The sequence below is a fragment of the Hyla sarda genome, chromosome 7 (genome assembly GCF_029499605.1).
Source record: "Hyla sarda isolate aHylSar1 chromosome 7, aHylSar1.hap1, whole genome shotgun sequence".
Lineage (NCBI taxonomy): Eukaryota > Metazoa > Chordata > Amphibia > Anura > Hylidae > Hyla > Hyla sarda.
In genome coordinates this window covers 64877358-64892918 of record NC_079195.1, presented here as the reverse complement: position 1 = coordinate 64892918, position 15561 = coordinate 64877358, and the positions used below count along the sequence as shown (strand labels likewise).

General features: G+C 41.2%; 1 protein-coding gene across 2 annotated transcripts in view; it reads right to left on the bottom strand.

The window, feature by feature from the left end:
* Positions 1 to 15561, bottom strand: part of LOC130281773 (uncharacterized) — a 48447-nt gene that overhangs the window by 25752 nt on the left and 7134 nt on the right. The gene's annotated exons all lie outside the window — the stretch shown is intronic.

Genomic DNA, 15561 nt, shown 5'->3' with positions numbered 1-15561 from the left:
TCCCCACAAGGTTGGCAGCATGTAAAATCACCAATGACCAGGCCTCACTCCAAGTCACTGGATAATCCCATTCTTATGTGGAATCACACTGGAAGATCCATAAAAAACTCGTCCACTTTATGTGGCCCTGCGGTGTCATGCATCTTCTCTATATACATGGAAGCACCTATCGTGAAAGGGCAGCAGGAGCTAATAAAATGATCAGTGTATTATTCAGCATACTAACAATTTGGAGCAAAATTACTAAGAAAAATGTGGAATACTTTAGTAGAATGTATATGTAGTGCGAGAAAATTAATATTTTTAAATGTTCGTTAAGAACTTCCCATCTTTGGATCCTTAAAGGGGTACTCCAGAAAGTTAAACAGATTTGTAAATTACTAATTAAAAATCTTAATCCTTCAAGTACTTAGCTGCTGTATGCTCCGCAGGAAGTTCTTTTCTTTTTGATTTTCCTTTCAGTCTGACCACAGTGCTCTCTGCTAACACCTCTGTTTAGGAACTGTCCAGAGTGGAAGCAAATCCACATAGCAAACTTCTCCTGCTCCAGACAGTTCCTAAAATGGACTCAGGTGTCAGCAGAGAGTACTGTGGTCAGACAGAAAGGAAATTCAAAAAATAAAATATCAGCTGCTGTATGCTCCACAGGAAGTTAAGTTAATTAGAACACATTTCCAAATCTGTTTAACTTTCCGGCACCAGTTGATTAAAAAATGTTTTCCAAGGGATTACCCCTTTAAATCTTTTCTGCAGTCCTTCCATTATTACTAGATGTATTCATCAATCCTGTTTCTTGTTCTTTTCCTCTTCTCCCCAGTAATTAAACTTAGCCATCCAATAAGCTGGATCTTCTCATAGGATCCCCCAAATTAAATAATGTTCTAACTTAGTTATCTCCATGTGGTCAAAGGATCTTGTGGTTTACTTTCCTTCACTATTGTCACAAGTCTTAACCAACAGAGTTAAAAAGATATGAATTTTCATCCTTTATTTTATTTCCAACCTTCATTTTAAATTTATACACACACAGAATTCCCTTTGTTATATCATTCCCATAACAAACAGGTATAAAGGATACAATATGACGCAAACATTTTTATCCGGGTCCTGGCTTCTTGCCCAGACCAGGAGACAGAAACAAAATAAAAAAGGTATTTTTCTCTGTTCTGATATAAGAATAAACATAGGGCTATGTGCACACTCAATATTGTCTAAATGTTCAGCCTCAAAAAATGAAAAATGTTTTATATAAAAAAAATGTAAGCCTTTCTTTTGGAGCCATATTTTGCATAAAAAGAATTAAATGTTCAACTTTTTTTTTTGCCACAGCAAATGCTCTTATGTATTCTGCCAACCAGTTTTTTTTTGGTGGATGACAGACAAAAAAAAACATGCAACAATACAAAAATACGGCCCAAAAAAAAAAAAAAAAAAAAAAAAAAAAGATCACAGTTCATTTTATTACTGTACTTAACAGAAATTACCAGCTGGTTTTTCTTTTATAAAGTTCAACAAAACTGTGTTGTTGGGGGGGAAAATGGACAATTATTTACATTTTTGAGTTTGTTACTGGTCAAAAATGAACCACAATATTTGTGTGTGAACATAGCCCCAGTATATTTTCGCCTACTTTCCTGTGACCTATGTACCACTGTGGGTAGTTCGATAGGTTAGAAGTTGACAGACCTTACCTTTAAACACTAAGGGGGAGATTTATGAAAACCAGTGTAAAGAAAAAGTGGTACAGTTGCCAATAGCAACCAATTCGATTGCTTTCATCTTTCACAGGCCTCTTTGAAAAGGAAAGAAGGGATCTGATTGGTTGATATGGGCAGCTCAGCAACTTTTCCTCTGGACAGGTCTTGATAAATCTCCCCCTAAGGGTCTATTCACATGGCGCAATTGCACCTGAGGCGAATTCCGCCAGGATTTCCGAATTGTCAACGGGAGTGCAGAATCCCAAAGAATTGTATTGGGCTTTCATTTCAAGCAGAATTCCACCGTCTGAATAGACCTTTCGGGTCACACAAACCTGCTGCGGATGTGCTAAGAGCAGACACTCAGGGCTGGCCGGCCTGTGTGTGCAGTAAGGTTTAGAGGACAGCATGCGCGTCACAATCACTAGAACAGGCATAGGCAACCTTCGGCACTGCAGATGTTTTGGACTACATCTCCCTTTATGCTCTTACAGCCAAAATGCTGACAAAGCATCATGGGAGCTGTAGTCCAAAACATCTGCAGTGCCGAAGGTTGCCTACGCCTGCACTAGAAGCAGGGAGCTCACTCTAGTGATTGACATTGGCGCGCTGCAGATGTGGCATGTGTGACCCCTGCCCTCAGCTGGAAACCTGCATTACCACTAATCAGACCATCTGGATGTTTGTGATGTGATGTTAAAACTTCACTACTGAAAAGGTATGTTCTGTGATGAACAATGCAAACGCTCACATATATTGATTTACAGGGATGACCTTATAAAATGTACAATTTACACAATGTTCATACGGGCATTTGTGTATTGGCTGACTAGGCATACATATTCTAGGCCCCTATTATGGAATGAAAAATTAATTTCATTCTGAAAAACTAAAAAATAAAAAAAGGAAAAAAAAATAAATAAAAAACGTTCGATTTTTCTACGGCAACCAGAGTCCAGCATTCATTTCTTACCAAGCTCTGGTTAAACAAAAGATGAGCTCCAATTGGTTGCTAACAGTTTAGTTATAGTGCGATTCCAGTGGAAAAAGAAAAGCGGACGGGTAGGGTCACACTGCTATATTTTGCAGCCGATTATGCTACTCAATGACTTCACTGTGTACTGAACTACACAGCAAAACACAGCATGTGACCTACTCCAAAAGTTTAACCTCTTGAGGACCAAGGGCGCATCTGTATGCCCTCATCCTACTCTTCTTCTAGGATGCGTGATCAGGACTTGACCCCGAGTCAGAGAGAGTCATTCCCGGTGGCTATCTGCTGCCGGGACCCGTGTCTAATGCCAGACAGCACCGATCGTAGTAATGCCCGGCATTAACCTATTAGACTTAAAGAAAACACAGCTCAGCGGAGCTGATCGGGACCACGGCGGTAAAACCAGGGCATCCCGATCAGCTGGAAGGCCCTTACCTGCCTCCTCATGGTTGTCCAATCTGTGCCTCGATGCTCCAGGAAGCCTAAGCTTCGAGCAAAGATAACACTGATCAATGCTATAGCATTGATCAGTGTATGCAATCCAAGGATTGCATGTAATAGTTAATAAATGTCAATTAACCCCTTCCCTAAAAATATATGTGGGGCAAAACTTATCTTTATTCTGTAGGTGCATACGGTTACAAGGATTCCTAATTTATATAGGTTTTATTTTACTACAAAAAAATAAATAAAAATGTATAACTACATGCACCAAAATTTGTCCATTTAAAATAGTCATCTCCTGACACACATATATATATATATATATATATATATATATATATATATATATTTTTTTTTTCATCTTTCCCGTATACAGGCTCATTTTTTTTGCAAGGTGATCTGGAGTTATCGGTGCTATTTTTGTTTTATTAGGCTATACAAAAAAAAAAATAAAATGCAATTTTGGACTTTGGATTTTTTGTTAAGTATAAGGCCATTGACCGTGTGGTTTAAAATGGTTATAGCTTGGACATTTGAGCACACGGCGATACCACGTTTATTTTTATTATGTTTACATATTTTTATATGGAATTTGGGAAAAGGGGGGGGGGGGCGAATCAAACTTTTAATATGGAGTGCTTTTTTAAACATTAAAAACATTTTTTCATTAGTCCCTTAGGGGACTCTTAGGAGGAATCATAGAACTACATTGAATATATTCGTATGTAGAATTGGAAAGAAAGACACAGATCATCACTCACCAGATTCCAATGCTGTGTTCTTATTTTTGAGTACGAGGATGGCTACACATGGACAGATGTAACGGCAGGGCGGTAGGTTGTAAGGAGCCCCATCCGGAGCGACGGGACCTTTTCACGCCCTCTCTGCGTTTCCTCAGGCCAAGAGGGCGTGAAACTATACCGTCACTCCGGACAGGACTCCTTACCCCCTACCGCCCTGCCGTTACATCTGTCCATGTGTAACCACCCACGTACTCAAAAATATAAGAGCACAGCATTGGAATCTGGCGAGTGATCCGCGTCTTTCTTTCCAATTCTACATACGAATATATTCGCTGAGCGGAGTTACCGTGAGCACCACCAATAGCCAGCTGATGCAAACAACGCTTACTGCCTGACCCCATAGACTGTTTATTAGTCGCCCCAGGTGCTTGTACTACTCTGTGATAGAACTACATTGATCTGTGTGCTCTATCACAGAGGTGGGACCAGCGCTGGAGGAGAGGCAAGCCCTCCGGCTACCTCCGAAGTGGATTGCTCCCCCACTGGACCATCAGGGACTGAGACGGCGATCTAAAGGGTTTATAGCCGCCCAAGGCGACCGGCGATTGACAGAATCCACCAGCTACGGGAATAAGATGGGGGCGATTGGTAAGCCGGCTTGTCCTTGGACAGCAATAGTTAAAAAATAAAAATAAATTAACCCCTTAAGGACCGGGGTTTTTTCCGTTTTTGCATTTTCGTTTTGTGCTCCTTGCCTTTAAATAAAAAAAAAATCATAACTCTTTCAATTTTGCACCTAAAAATCCATATGATGGCTTATTTTTTGCACCACCAATTCTACTTTGTAATGACGTCAGTCATCTTGCCCAAAAATCTACAGTGAAACGAAAAAAATAAATCATTGTGCGACAAAATTGAAAAAAACAAACGCCGTTTTGTAACTTTTGGGGGCTTCCATTTCTACGTAGTACATTTTTCGGTAAAAATGACACCTTATCTTTATTCTGTAGGTCCATACGATTAAAATGATACCCTACTTATATAGGTTTGATTTTGTCAGACTTCTGGAAAAAAAAAAATCATAACTACATGCAGGAAAATTAATATGTTTAAAATGGTCATCTTCTGACCCCTATAACTTTATTTTTCCGTGTATGGGGCGGTATGAGGGCTCATTTTTTGCGCCGTGATCTGAAGTTTTTAATTGCATTGATAGGACTTATTGATCGCTTTTTATTCATTTTTAAATGATATAAAAAGTGACCAAAAATGCACTATTTTGGACTTTGGAATTTTTTTGCGCGCACGCCATTGACCGAGCGGTTTAATTAATGATATATTTTTATAACTGACATTTCCCCACACGGTGATACCATATATGTTTATTTTTATTTACACTTTTTTTTATTGGAAAAGGGGGGCGATTCAAACTTTTAATAGGGGAGGAGTTAAATGATCTTACTATTCACTTTTTTTTTGCAGTGTTATAGCTCCCATAGGGACCTATAACACTGCACACACTGATCTTTATCATTGATCACTGGTTTCTCACAGGAAACCAGTGATCAACGATTCTGCCGCATGACTGCTCATGCCTGGATCTCAGGCACTGAGCAGTTATTCGGCGATCGGAGAGCGAGGAGGCAGGTAGGGGCCCTCCCGCTGTCCTGTAAGCTGTTCGGGGTGCCGCGATTAGCCGCGACTATCCCGAACAGCCCGACTGAGCTAGCCGGCAACTTTCACTTTCAGCCGCGCGGCTCAGCTCTGAGCGCGCGGCTAAAAGGGTTAATAGCGCGCAGCACCGCGATCAGCGCTGCGCGCTATTAGATGCGGGTCCCGGCTTCACTATGACGCCGGGCCCGCCGTGATGTGACGCGGGGTTACTGTGTAACACCGCGTTATATCAGGAGAGCAGGACCAAGGACGTACCGGTACGTCCTTGGTCCTTCAGGGGTTAAAAGATGTAAGCAAACATATGGTAACATCGTGTGCTTAAATGTCTGAACTATAAAAATGTAATGTTACTTTAACTGCACGGGCAATGGCGTATATGTAAAAATACCAAAATCTAGAATTGCATATTTTTGGTCAGTTTGTATACCCTAAGAAGCAAAAAAAAATAAAATAAAAAATATTAAAAAAAAGTGTAAGTAGTGATCAAAAAGTCCCATCAAAACAAAAATTCCAATAAAATCTACAGATCACGGCGCAAAAAATAAGCCCTCATACAGTACTGTATAAGGAAAAATAAAAAGTTATAGGGGTCAGAAGAGGACAATTTTAACCCCTTAGGGACCCCTATTTTCAACTTCAGGACTCTTTACTTTTCTCCTTCCTTTCTAAAAAATCATTGCTTTCAATTTTGCACCTACAGACCCATATAAGGGCTTGTTTTTTTAAGTCACCAATTGTACTTTGCAATGCAATCACTTATTTTATAATTTAACCTGCTGCGAAACAAAATAAAAAGTTATTTGTGGGGTTAAAGAAAAAACAAACTGCATTTTGTAAATTTTGGGGGCTCCCGTTCCTACACAGTGCAATATTTGGTAAAAACAACACCTTCTCTTTATTCTGTAGGTTCATACGGTTACAAGGATACCAAATTTATTAAAGGTTTTATTTTAATACTTCAAATTATAAAACTACATGCACCAAAAATTAGTATGTTTAAAACTGGCATTTTATGACCCCTATAACTTTATTTTTCCTTGTACAGGGGCGGTATGACCGCGTTATTGTAATATTAACCCCTTGCCGTATATGGATGTTTATAAACGTCCATATGCAGCTCCCGAGGTATGATGCGTGCTCAGCAGGCATCATACCAGGTCGCTATAAGCAACCAGGACACGTGGGTACTACCGGGCATCGCCAATCGGGATGATGTCCGGCATTAACTCTTTAGACGTGGCAATCAAAGTTGATTGCTGCATCTAAAGTGAAAGTAAAAGTTTCCCAGCAGCTCCGTCGGGCTGATCGGGACTTTTTACTGCGATGGTCCCAATCAGCTAGAATGCAACATGAGGGTCCCTTACCTGCCTCCTGCGCGTCCGATCGGCGATTGCTCAAGCCTGGATTTCAGGCTTGGAGCAATCAACCACCGATAACACTGATCAAACCGTCAATGGCTTACACGCAACTTTATACCATAAGAAAAATAAAAATCAATCAAAAAGTCTGATCAAAACAAAAATGGTACCGATAAAAACTTCAGATCACGGTACAAAAAATGAGCCTGTATACCGCCCCGTACATGGAAAAATAAAAAAAGTTACAGGGGTCAGAATAGGACAATTTTAAACGTATAAATATTCCTGTATGTGGTTATGTTTTTTTTCATAAGTACGGCAAAATCAAACATATATAAGTAGGGTATCATTTAACCATATGGTCCTACAGAAGATAAGGTGTAATTTTTACTGAAAAATGTACTGTGTAGAAACAGATGCCCCCAAAAGTAACAAAATTGCATTTTCTTCCATTTTGTCAGACAATTTTTTTTCCCCGTTTTGCCGTAGATTTTGTGGTAAAATTATTGATCTTACAAAGTAGAATTGGTGGCGCAAAAAAATAAGCAATCATATGGATTTTTAGGTGCAAAATTGAAAGTGTTATTTAAAAGGAGATGAAAAAACGAACATGCAAAAACTGAAAAATCCTGCTTCCATTAAGGGTTAACCCCTTAAGGACCAAGGACGTACCGGTACGTCCTTGGTCCTGCTCTTCTGATATAACGCGGGGTTACACAGTAACCCCGCGTCATATCATGGCGGGCCCGGCGTCATAGTGAAGCCGGGACCCGCCTCTAATAGCGCGCAGCGCCGATCGCGGCGCCGCGCGCTATTAACCCTTTAGCCGCGCGCTCAAAGCTGAGCCGCGCGGCTAAAAGTGAAAGTGAAAGTTCCCGGCTAGCTCAGTCGGGCTGTTCGGGATAGCCGCGGCTAATCGCGGCATCCCGAACAGCTGACAGGACAGCGGGAGGGCCCCTACCTGCCTCCTCGCTGTCCGATCGCCGAATGACTGCTCAGTGCCTGAGATCCAGGCATGAGCAGTCATCGGGCAGAATCGTTGATCACTGGTTTCTTATGAGAAACCAGTGATCAACATAGAAGATCAGTGTGTGCAGTGTTATAGGTCCCTATGGGACCTATAACACTGCAAAAAAAAAGTGAAAAAAAAAAGTGAATAAAGATCATTTAACTCCTCCCCTATTAAAAGTTTGAATCACCCCCCTTTTCCAATAAAAAAAAAAACACAGTGTAAATAAAAATAAAAATAAACATATGTGGTATCACCGCGTGCGGAAATGTCCGAATTATAAAAATATATCATTAATTAAACCGCTCGGTCAATAGCGTGCGCGCAAAAAAATTCCAAAGTCCAAAATAGTGCATTTTTGGTCACTTTTTATATCATTTAAAAATGAATAAAAAGTGATCAATAAGTCCTATCAATGCAAAAATGGTACCGTTAAAAACTTCAGATCACGGCGCAAAAAATGAGCCCTCATACCGCCCCTTATACGGAAAAATAAAAAAGTTATAGGGGTCAGAAGATGACAATTTTAAACGTATTAATTTTCCTGCATGTAGTTATGATTTTTTCCAGAAGTGCGACAAAACCAAACCTATATAAGTAGGGTATCATTTTAATCGTATGGACCTACAGAATACATATCAGGTGTCATTTTTACCGAAAAATGTACTACGTAGAAACGGAAGCCCCCAAAAGTTACAAAACAGCGTTTTTTTTTTTCAATTTTGTCGCACAATGATTTTTTTTCCCGCTTCACCATAGATTTTTGGGCAAAATGACTGACGTCATTACAAAGTAGAATTGGTGGCGCAAAAAATAAGCCATCATATGGATTTTTAGGTGTAAATTTGAAAGAGTTATGATTTTTTAAAGGCAAGGAGCAAAAAACGAAAATGCAAAAACGGAAAAACCTCCGGTCCTTAAGGGGTTAATATTTTAATAGTTTTAATTCTTTATTACATTATTTTATTTAAAAAAAAAAATGGTAAAAGAGGGGTGATTTAAACTTTTAATAGGGACGGGTTAATGAACTTTTACTACTTTTTTTCAAAACTTTTTTTAGCCCCCATAGGAGGCTAAAACATGCAGACTTCTAAATTGCCATTGCAATGCACTGATCAGTGTAACCAGCGCTCTGCTGCTCCTGCCTGCTGTGTAGACATGGAGAAGTAGATCGCCGATCGAACAACGGAGAGGCAGGTGAGGACCCTCCCGTCGTCTGGTAAGCTGATCGGGACATCCCGATTTTGTTGCGGCATTAGAAGTGGGTCCTGGCTGCCCATAGCAACCGGGACCCACTGGGCTTAACCGTTCTCAGCTGTGAGAACAGTTTAAACCCGGTAAACAGGACCAGGGCATACAGGTATGCCCTGAGTCCTTAAGGATCGGGGGATGCATATATATATATGGTGTATTTTTTTTTACCAAAAATTGAACTGCATAGAATCAGAAGCCCCCAAGTTACAAAATGGCTTTTTTTTCCAATTTTGCCTCAAATATTTTTTTTCTGGTTTCACGGTAGATTTTGTGGTGAAATTATTGACCGTATTACAAAGTAAAATTGGCGGTGCAAAAAACAAGCCCTCATATGGGTCTGTAGGTGGAAAATTTAAAGCGTTACGATTTGTAGAAGGAAAAAAACGAAAAAGTGTAAAAATGAAAAATGGACCTGTCCTCATGGCACCAACACATCCAAAAACTTTTTAGATTTCGTTACTGATGAAAATTAAAGACCTTTTGTAATATGGTTGTTTGGCTCCTGAAAATCCCACCACTGGGGGTCGCCATATCTGCCGGGACACTAACCAGTCCTGCAGCTGCATCATGCTTGGCCATGAGTCATGGCTTGACCGAGACCGCAAGAGGCGGTTGAAACGTCGGGGCATCTGATGAATAAAGCCTGACACTCTTTCATCTTATTCGGTGTGCTGCTGTTATGTTGAATTGGCTATTTGTGGGGGGCCCCTGACCCAGGCCCGACCAGCACCCGTGTACATTTTTGGGAGTGCGGTCCATTTTTTTGATATATTGAGTCATGGACAAGAGATGTCTCATGGACAAGGCTGCATGAGCAGACACACCAATCACCTCCCACCACCACCACCACAAGGGAGGGACATGCCCCCTTCCAGAGTGGCTTTCTAACAATGTGAGCTAAAGTGGGATTTTTAAAATATACTAGCTGAGTACCCGGCGTTGCCCGGTTTTTCCTTCCTAATCCTTGTTGGGGAGGAAAATAAACAAAGGAGGAAGCTTTTGACTTAATTTCCCATCCTCATATATTGTTGTCATATCTCGCCCTCCTTTCCCATCCCGACCCGTAATGTGTACCAGGTATTGAAATATCTCCAGTTATGTGGGAACATACATTTCCCATTGATTTGCATGGGACTTTAAACAAAAACCCTGACCCTCACAAATGGGAGTAGTTAAGGGTTAAATTAGCTATCCTATATTTTAAGTGGACATATTAGTAACATGTGACCAAGTATTATCAAAATATCTCCAGCTGTTTGGAAGTTATGCAGTAACATATTTCCCATTGACTTGTATGAGAATTTAAACATAGACCCCGCCCCCTGGCAAATAGGGTGAGTAAGGGTTAAATTACCTATCCTATGTTTGTTGCTGACATAAGTAACATGTGTGCCAAGTTTCATGTTAATATCTTTAGCCGTTTGGACGTGATGCTGGAACACACACACACATATACATATATAAATGTGATAGAAGAATAAAAATTAGATTTACATGGGCAGGGTACTGAGTAACTTTAAAATGTTACAAAGGAGTCCTCCATTCTTTTAACCAGTGTTTCAAGACTAGGGTGCCTCCAAACCGACAACTCCCAGCATAACTAAATGCCCTATGCTTTGTAATAAGATAGCAAAATAAATGTTATGCCAATATCTGACAGTTATCTCTTCTAATCCAATGAATGGAAATGGAAGGGGTAAATCAGACTCCTCTGGCGATGGCTTATGGGGCAAATAGAATTCACAATGCCCAATTCCCCCCCCCCCCCCCCCCCTCTCTCTCTCTCCTTCATCTGTTGGGTTATATGTTTCTAGTGTATGATATTTTGACTTTGCAATAAAGTCATCAGATACTTGCTCTGCACACTACCTACACTTATCTAACTGGAGGTGGGAATTATCCAGGCTTAAATAAAAAAAAATAAAAAAAACACTGCTTTCTTTCAAACACAGCCCCACACCTATCCATAGTTTGTGTGGTATTACAAAACACCACACACTGAAGACTAGAGAAGTGCTTATGTCTACTTTTCACAATGCTTAAGACTGGCACTATACTGCCTATGGCCCAAACACAATACAGACCCCCTGGTGGTCTTGAAGCTGGGAGTCACAGCACCCAAGTCTCAGTTTCCCTCCTGATAATTCCTGACATATAGGCTGTGTTCACACATCCAGGCTTTTAATTGGAATTTTTGTATACAAAGCCAGGAATAGATTTCATATAAGTAAAAGTTGCAGTCTTTAATACGTGCCTTCCTGGAAATTAAATGCCTGAACGTGTGTGCGCGCGCCTGATGATGTAGATGACCCCTTCAAGATTTTGATTCAATTATAAGTTCTCGTGGATCAGAGCAACCAATAACAGTGAAGCTTTCATTTTTTTCAGAGAAGGTTGAGAACCAAACTCAGAGGTTGCTATGGGAAACTTACAAAAAACAGAAGCAAACACAAGTAAGGTTTATAAGCATTTTATTAATAAGACTACACAGATTTTGACATTGTTGAGCCTGAAACTGATTTCAGTGACGAGACTACGACTAGTTATGTAACTGTCACTTGTCCTTTGATGGTCACAGTCAGCTGACTACACGGCTCGGATCTCACCATAGTGAATTCTTCTGAAGTATGTTTTTTAGGGGATGTCTATTTCATCTAGCAATAGTGTGCAAAGCTTTCTTATTCCAGAGATTTGGGGATGGGGGAATAGGTAAAGAGCCGCACAAAAGCTTCTTTACATCCAATACAAAAGCTGATCAACTCTTAAAAGGGGTACTCCGCCCCTAGACATCTCATCCCCTTTCCCCCGCGATCTCCCTGCATCACCCGTATTATGGGCGGAGCTACGTCTCCAGGCTCGGAAACTGGAAATTTTCGGGACTGGAGACGTGACATAACACCACGCCACCCCCCCTTCATGTCTATAAGAGGGGCGTAACAGCCTTTACAACCCCCTCCCATAGACATGAATAAAGGGGGTGTGACATGACGAGGGGGGCGTGGTGTTACGTCACATCTAGAGTTCCAAAAACTTCCGGTTTCCGAGCCTGGAGACGCAGCTTCGCACATAATGGAGGTGCTGCAGGGAGCCCCCCCCGCGATCAGACATCTTATCCTTTGGATAGGGAATAAAATGTCTAAAGCCGGAATACCCCTTTAAGAATGCTGGATGCGGGCGTCGTGGCATCCCCTCCCATAGACTCGCCCGCTCCAAGCGTTTAGAAAAAAATATGTTCCGAATGCTGGGGCAGCGGAGTACCCCTTTAAAGTGCCTGTTCTATCTGCAAAGCATACCAAAAACGTCTGATAGGAAAATAAAAATAAATCTCACCTCATTGGATAAGACACTTAGGCTATGTTCACACGGCACAATGTCCACCTGGAAAATTTCCAGGCGGGCATTCTGCAGACAGCAGGCACCGGCAGAATCACTCAGTAATGCGCAGTCTTCATAGACTGCAATGCATTTCTGGGCGGAAACGCAATATTACACTTACAATATGAAAATCTATAAATGAAAATGGTCATCCTATTAACCCACACTAAACCCAATACACTGGGATATAGTGTGAGGGAACAGGAGACCGATGAGGGGTCACTGACTCCTATACATACCTGCATGCTGGAGATCTGTCCCTCCGAAGATCTGCTTCCATCTTCCATGAATTGCACGCAGGAGGCGGACCAGATGGCTCCATTTAAATAATCATTGTCGCAGGTCATGTGAGCGCTCAGTCAGCACAGAACTTACAAGAACAGTGACAATGAATATTCAAATTGAACCGCCAGGCTCACCTCCTGCATGCATTTCACAAAAGATGGAAACAGATCTTCAGAGGGACAGATCTCTGGCATGCAGGTATGTATAATGTATAGGAGTCTGTGACCCCTCATCGGTCTCCTGTTCACCTACACTATATCCCAGTGTATTGGGTTTGATACGGGAGAACAGGAAGACCGTTTACTATTAAAGGAAACAAAATGAAGCACTCACCAGGGATAACTTGCTTCAGGCATCTTCTTTATTAGTAAAACAGGTACAGTGATCAGTGACGTGGACAAGTGCAAAATACAGGGGTGTGAAACAAGGCTCATTACCTGTCCGCTCTCCTGATTGCTGTACCTGTTTTACTAATAAAAAGACGCCTGATGTAAGTTTTCCATTATGGTTTTGTATATTGAGAGTGTGTTCTTCCGCGTGATAGCACCAGAGTATTGCATCATGATACAGGGACCACGTGACTCCTAAGCCAGTGTCGCCAACCTGAGCTAGCAATGAATGCACACCAGTGCCTCCGTTTGAATACCAAGATTATAATTTTGCACCATCCTTTTTGAATCACCTTATACTTTAGATTTTTGTTTCGTTTCTGGTGCAGTTTTCCGGTACATATTTGGATCTGGGTATACGAACCTGCTCCAAGCTCCTTAAACCCCCCCCCCCCCATATCTAGATATCCATAAGGGCGTTTTTTGAGTGACCAGTTGTACTTTGTAATGACACCTTTTATTCTACTGTAAATCTTTTTACACATTGCACTTTACGGTAAAACTGCCATGGGACACTCAAAATGATATGAATGGCTACATGCTTTGAGGTTTTTTTTTTTTAAAAGCAGCACAAAAACAAAACAAACAATTAGTATGTTTAAAATTGCCCTATTCTGACCCCTATAAAACTTTAAAAATTTTTCCAATATGGGGCTGTATGAGGCTCATTTTTTGCACCATGAGGTGTACATTTTTTCAGTACCATTTTTGTTTTGATGGAACCTTTTGACGGCTTTTTATTAATTTAACCCCTTGCCGCAAAATGCCAGGTTTATACGGCGCTGCGGCACGGGAGGGTCATGAAGAGAGCTCAGGAGGCTCGTGGCTAATGCCGGACATCACCGTTCCAGCAGATGTCCGGCATTAACTCTAGACACGGAGATCAAAGTTGATCGCTGGGTCTAAAGTGAAAGCTTCCCGGCTGCTCAGTCGGGCAGATCAGGACCATCGCGGTAAAGTCGAGATGTGCCGATCAGCTAGGACGCAGCAGGAGAGTGCCTTACCTGCCTTTGTCACAGCTTTACCCAAAACAAGCTGGACTATTTTGTCCAATAAGATTCCAGACACCATGCCAGAAACCTGTCTAACCCTATAAAGGTCGATGGATCAGATGCGCTCTGATCCAATGAGAATGGACAATGCAACACAGGTGTGAACCCATCCTTACCATTCATCAGTACAGTGCAGGGTACTGGCCAGAGAATGTAAAATACAAACCCTTCCAAAACAAGGGGGGGGGGGACAGCGGGGAGCACTGGAGATAAGAGGCATGTAATATAGTCCTGGAGGAGAACAAGAGACCCCAGCAGCATGATTATGACTTAGGGGCTGTTCACATTGGGGCACATTTATTAAACTATCTAATAAAAATACTGTCAATGTTGCCTATAGCAATGAAAGATCAGCAGTCACTTAAAAGCAGAATTGGTTGATATGGGCAACAGAAGAGCGCAGATGTAGACCCTAGATGTTCAGGGAAACTAAGTTAAACACTACAGTGAAAACATGAAAAATAGAAATGTAGTTTATATTATAAAGTAGAGTTTTAGTTCAGGATTATACTTTGTGTTAATAGGTTTTAAACCCCTTTATCCCTTCTTTACAATGAAGGTGGCTTCTCTCTCCATGACCTCTTCCCTATCTGTTGTTCACAAAGGCAGAAAGCCTTTTCTAAGCATACATGCAGTAATACATGGGCCTTTATTTACTAAGAGTGGAGTGTAGGTTTCCACAGTATTTACTAAGGCTTCCCTACATTTTGCATTATATATAATTATTTTTTTTTCACACACTCTGATCTGTCTGGTTTTCTTCAGCTGAAATCCACCACATTCTGTGGAAACCTTAGTAAACATGTTGGGTTTTTGTGAAAGTGTCGGGAACATGCCCCTTTTCGGTGGCCACACCGCTTTTTCGGGTTCTCTTAGCAAAATGGAGAGTTAGTCAGGGTTTTTTTCAATTGTGATGCATCTGGCGCACAACCCGACAAAACATGTCGGGTTTGCAATACTAAATGAGGGCCATGGTGTACATCTAACAAATACATGTCCATGCAGTGCAAGGGAGCACGGGGGCCACCAAGTGGCTCCATCTTCTGGCACAGAGAAGGGGGTCCCAATAAAGAAACACTTCTCAGTTTCACTGCTTGGCTACTGGATTTTGCTTTATGTTGTACCTTTATATTACATGGTATAGCATCACATATGACGGTGCAGTATCTGCTAAAATACTCTTCTCATGGAAGATGCAGGCGTCAAAAGTCTTCAGAGCATCAAGATCAAGAAATCACGAGCTGAGATCTCAGACTATGGGCCCAGATTTATCAAACTGTGTGAGGA